The sequence below is a fragment of the Carcharodon carcharias genome, chromosome 9 (assembly GCF_017639515.1).
Source record: "Carcharodon carcharias isolate sCarCar2 chromosome 9, sCarCar2.pri, whole genome shotgun sequence".
NCBI lineage: Eukaryota > Metazoa > Chordata > Chondrichthyes > Lamniformes > Lamnidae > Carcharodon > Carcharodon carcharias.
Genome location: NC_054475.1, coordinates 109393932 through 109399931, shown reverse-complemented (window position 1 = coordinate 109399931; position 6000 = coordinate 109393932).

Sequence of the window (6000 nt, the reverse complement as noted above, 5' to 3'; positions counted from 1 at the left end):
ATTGTTTTTTTTCAATCTTTCACACAGTGTCACAGAGGCAGGTGTTCCGGCTGGGCTGCCTCCCCACCCGCCAGCCTCTGCACTCAATCCAGGGGACCTGACTTCTAATTTGCCCACCCTCACCGCCACTCCCTGCCCCCCCATTACCGAACAAAAATCCCAATCCCACAGGTCCCTTTTTCCTAGGCCAGGTTTGCATAGCTGGTAAATGTCTCAACTCTCCCAGGAGCGAAAATCCGGGCCAAATATTATGGTTACAAAAGCAAGTCAGGGGCTGCGTATTCTGAGGCAAGTGACCACCTGCTGACTCCCCAAAGCCTTTCCGTCACCCACAAGACATGTCAATAGTGTGATGCAATATTGTCCACTTGCCTGAATGGTGCAGCACCAATAACATTCAACACAGTTCAGCATAAAGAGATCTGCTTCATCAGCAGCCCATGCACAGCCTTAAAATCCACTCCCTCTATTTCGGATGCTCCATAGCTGTGTAATATCCACAAGAGCCACCGCAGCATCTTGCCAAGACTTCTTTGACAGCAATTCTCAAAACTGAAACATCCACCATCTTAAGGGCAAGCATAGCAAGTGCATGGCTAAATCATCACGTGCAAGTTCTCTCCAAATCACATATCATCCTGACTTTGACATATATTGTTTGCTCATCGTTGCTAGCTCAAAATCCTGGAACTTTCTACCTATCAGCATTGTGGGGGGAGGGGTGATATTTTCACCTCATGGACTGCAGTGGTTCAATAAGAAAGCAAACCTCCATCTTCTTAAAAGCAACTACGAATACCCCCATGCCACCATAATGAATTAATAAAAAGCTTCTTTTTAATCACACTGTATGGAAGTGCCAAATGGTTTCTAACAGTGGCACACAACTGATGTTATAGGTGTGGACTCATCACATCTGTTTGGTGCCATACACTGGGAAATGGAAGCACATTGTTGGTCGTAGAATCACAATATTATCACTCATATATGTAATAGATCATACAGCTCCTTACATTTTACATTAATTCAAAAGTTAATGAAATATGTAATCGCTTATTTACATTATAAGTTCACGTAAAAAATAGAACTAATTATCTTAAGTGATGGTGCGAATTCTCATTCTGTACCTCAATGTAATATTGTTAGACCACAAACATAAATTAACAGCGAAAACTTTAAAATTTTCTTGGATTAAATATATATTACATATAGATCACCCACATAGATGTTAGTCTACAGTATAGATTAATAGATGGTCTGATTTGTTGTTTTGCACTCAATACTTATGCAGACTCTGAGCAGTGTTGAAGTAAAATTTATTCTGTCAACATGTAATGGATATGCAGTTACTTCAAAATCAATAGTAAAACCACCATCTGAATACCTTAAGTAATTTTGTTGCAAAGTGTTATATCATCAGAAGAACTTTCAGTCTGATCTAGGCCAATTAAATCACACATTCAATCTATCAAAAAAACTGTCAATCAAACTGATGTTTTTCCAAAGCCATTCAAAGTTACAGGTTTAAATATAAATCATAGTCTTAAAGGAACATTTAGCAACTTATTTAACTGCAGCATTACATATATATATATATATGTATGTATATAATATATATACACACACACACATACACACATGATGATTGGGGGAAGAGAGGGACTGTGGTGTTATCCTTCTGTTTGTAGGCTGTACAGTCCAAACCACTTTTCAACCTGCTTTAGAACACATAGCATTCAGAACTTATGGAAGACTATTGTTGAAGATGCTGCAGAAGTAGCTCAATGCATGTTCAAGGATTTTAAATAATGCAAGGCATTCCAACATCAGGATTATACTAGATTCCCAAAAAACATATCAAATAGCACTTTCTTAGTTAACAAATAACCCAATTTGTCAGTTAACAACCGTGCTGCAAACTCTCCTGGCAAGGTCTCTCAGCTCCACAAATTTTAACACATGCTTAAAGATTTCATTATTGCATTAAATCTTCAGTTTTCAGGGATTTATTGCAATAATACATTTACTGCTGCTGAATTCCTTTAAGCACAATGAATAAATTGGTCTGCTATTCATTAGATATTGCACAATCCACCAGTGTCTACAGTGGACTAAACACTTCTCTCCCATTAATTTATTTAGTGCTGAAGTGCAGCCAATTTTTCAGTGCTTTTATTTATTGGGCCACAGGGGCAGAACAATAGTGTGTGTGTGTGTGTGTATGTGTGTGTGTATGAGTATGTTTAAAGATTCTTCTATCTCTCTCCCTTCCTTTCCTGAAGACACTAACTCTTGCTGGGGCACAGTTTCACAAATGCAAGGGGGTCAGCTTCACAAATGCCAGGGGGTCCTCCAGTATTTCACCCAGGCATTATTTCTTGTCAACAGACTATTCATCCATGGGTGCCATCAGCACCAATCCTAATCCTGACTTCAAACATATATTTACTTTCCCGTCAGGGTCACTATATAGCCATATCAAGAGTGACAATCCAAACTGATTCATTAAATTCTCTCTTTAGTCCCAGCATGCAAAACCAATTGCAGTGATCCATCTGCCCTGGACAGGGTCCGTTTATTCAACACAGATTAGAGATTGAACCTGACATTCTTTCTAGTACAAGCCAGTGACACATTGTGAAGGCACACTCGTGCAATTAATTCTGTTTTTTAGAATAAAAATTTAGGGAAAGAAATGTGTGCTGAAGGTCATTGTGTGCTGTAGAATAAAGCTGACATACCAATAGTTACTGCACTTCTACTTTGTGCAATTGGGCAACAGACAGTTGCATGAACTCCCCCTTCTCTCCAAACCCCTGCCCCCATCCCCACAAACCACACCCCAACCACACATCTCCACCTACACTGGTTTAGCACATACTGTTGCACAAATACTTGCAAACATGTAGAAAAACAATTAGTTAATTAAGTACTCAGTGGTTTTTGAACCCTGAAAACTACAGACAAATCTGTAGCAGCTCCCACAACACTCAAGAAGCTTGATACTGTCCAGGACAAAGCAGCCTGCTTGATTGGCACCACATCCACAAACATTCACTCCCTCCATCACCAATGCACAGTAGCAGCACTGTGTGTCATTTACAAGATGCATTGCGGGAATTCACCAAGGCTCCTTAGACAGCACCTTCCAAACTCATGACCACTACCACCTAAAAGGACAAGGGCAGCAGATACGTGGGAACACCACCACCTGAATGTTCCCCTCCAAGTCACTCACCATCCTGACTTGGAAATATATCACTGTTCCTTCACTGTCACTGGGTCAAAATCCTGGAACTCCCTTCCTAACAGCACTGTGGGCATACCTACACCATATGGACTGAAGTGGTTCATGGAGGCAGTTCACCACCAACTTCTCAAGGGCAACTAGCAATAGGCAATAAATGCTGGCCCAGCCAGCGAAGACCACATCCCGTGAATGAATTTTAAAAATGGCTAAAGAGAAACTGTAAATGAAGACAGGTAATGCTTGCAATGCACACCAGCCTTTCAGTGTTTGGATGAGAAAAGAAAGGTGACTCTACACATTGTGACCTATCATCAAAATTGGTCCACTTGATACTTTAAATATCTCACTCTTTCAGGTATTTGTTGACTTGTAGTGTTTTTTCAAACATCTTCTGTTTTTAACTATAGATGCTTTTAGATTTTTTGCTGCATATTTTCTGCCTCTGGATTACATCAATGACCATGAGGGGAATAATTCCTCTGTGGGCTCTTAACAAGATTGGAAATGTGCTCTTTTGCATTTACAACTACAACTTAGCTACAGAGGGTGAATAAAAGAAATCTCCCCTCATTTTCATAAAGGCTCTGACTGTTCAGGTTTAATATCTTTTAAAATATATTTCCCCTACTGGTGGCCCATTTGGCTAGCTAACATGCGGGCGAAGCATGCTCATGTGTCTCCACCTTTTGGCTTAGTGAGTACCCAGTCTCAGCTGGGTCGCTGAGTAGAAGCACCATCCTGCAAGAATTAAAATTGGGGATTATAACACCCTGCCTTGCTTTTCTACACCTCCTAGTGGCTAGTTACTGACCAGCACTGTCTGCTTATTTGCTCGGGAAGCAGTGCGTTGCGTTATGGAAATTGCAGAAAAGGAGGGGAAAGGGAGAGAGTGATGGAGAGAGGTATAGAGAGAGGAGGAATGGTGAACTTCCAGACAAAGGAAGAAATAGAATGATTCAACAACTCAGCCTCCTCCTGCTTTGTTAACAATGGCATTTAATCTCTAATAATTTTTAATCCACAGTGAAATCAGTAATGTTTCTTCAGCCTTTCAGTGATTTAATGTTTGGTTTTACATTATCTTGTTTTGAAGGTATATGATTACACATTCTCTATGATTACTGAACTGCAAATACAATATTACTGATTTACTATGCACACAAAATACACATGCTCTACTAGAATTCATAGGGAGCAATGGAAGCCCACTCATACCATCCCCCAACCCACTTGCCAAAATGCATTTCCTGTCATACTGCTGTAGTATAGTGTACCCTTGAGAATTCTACAGTGCAATCTGTGCTTTCCTGGCCTGGCTGAATCAAGGGATAAACCCAGCTAGGTCCTGTGGATGGAATTAGCAGAAAATTATATAATGTTTTCTTGTGAAAGCATTTCCCTTAAGCTAATTTTTTTCTTGAGTGGAGTGACTGATACTTTCAACACTGGAGCTATTAATTAAATTTTTATATCCAATGTAACTTGGTACATGATGTACAATTCTCAAAAGCTCATCCAAGCATTGCCTCTCAGGGATGCAAAAATAAAACGCAGCACAAACTGCACTAACCCATTGCAGCTTGAAGCTTCTCCTTGGATCGACCTGAAGGCTGCTTATGTTCAACTCTGATCACCTTTAAAAAAAGAACATGCCTAGCCCACTAACACCACAGTTCCTAGATCATGAATGTCGCTCACATATGCTGATTGACAATGCTAAGTGCCAGACCTGAGGCCTCTTTCTATCTGCATCATTGCAATTTTTAGCAGATTTTGAATTCCAGTCACAGAAGTACAAGAAAGGATGGCAGTGCTGTAGGCTTGATCACAACACACTGGCATTCCCTAGTTGCCTGGAAGCTTGTGGTGTACATCAAAGAAGACAGGCAGATGGCATATCAGGATGGTGCATCTCTTACAAATGATGATGAAATCATTCTTGAAAGCAACAGCCAAAGGGGTGCATTTTTATCCAGGGGTTTATATTTTAGCTCTGTCAAACATACTTCAGAACAAGATTCAAAGTACAGACTGGGTTTGCAATATCTGGGCTGCTTTAGTATAAGCAGAATGTAATTCTTTCAGGAGCTTTGTAGCATTTCTGTGCCTCGAAACAATATTATGGTACTTTGGCAGATGATATGGTATCTCTGTACTGTAGGAGACAGCACCAATTCTCTCTTCACCAGTAGACAGTTCATCTTTCTACATGTGTGTTGATAATAGCCTCTGATCATTAGTAACCAGCTTAATTCCTATTCACTAGAAGAAAATACCATCTCCCCATTTATTGGTGATGAACTAACAGACAACGCTTTATCTCTCTACATAAGCTGGCAGAACAGGCTGTCTCAATACCAGTAGTTTGGTCAGTCTCTAAACTAGCAAATGTGCAGAAGCTCTCTGCACATATTAGGCAGTTCAGTCCCACTACAAACTAGTAGGCAGTTTAGTCTCCCTACAAACTAGTAAACATTATAGTCTCCCTGCAGCTAGTGGACAGAATAGTCTCTCTGCACACTAGTAGACAGAATAGTCTCCCTACACACTAGTAGACAGTATAGTCTCGCAACACGTGAGCAGACAGTACAATCTCCCTCTAAACTAGAAGACAGTAATCTCTTTATACTAGTATATTTTTCTCTGAAAAACTGTTCTGGATGGGGTTACAGAAGCCATCGGGTAGCAAGAGACAGGCTGGACATCAGTGTTAAAGACGGATCTGTCAATGTACACATGGTAGATTAGAG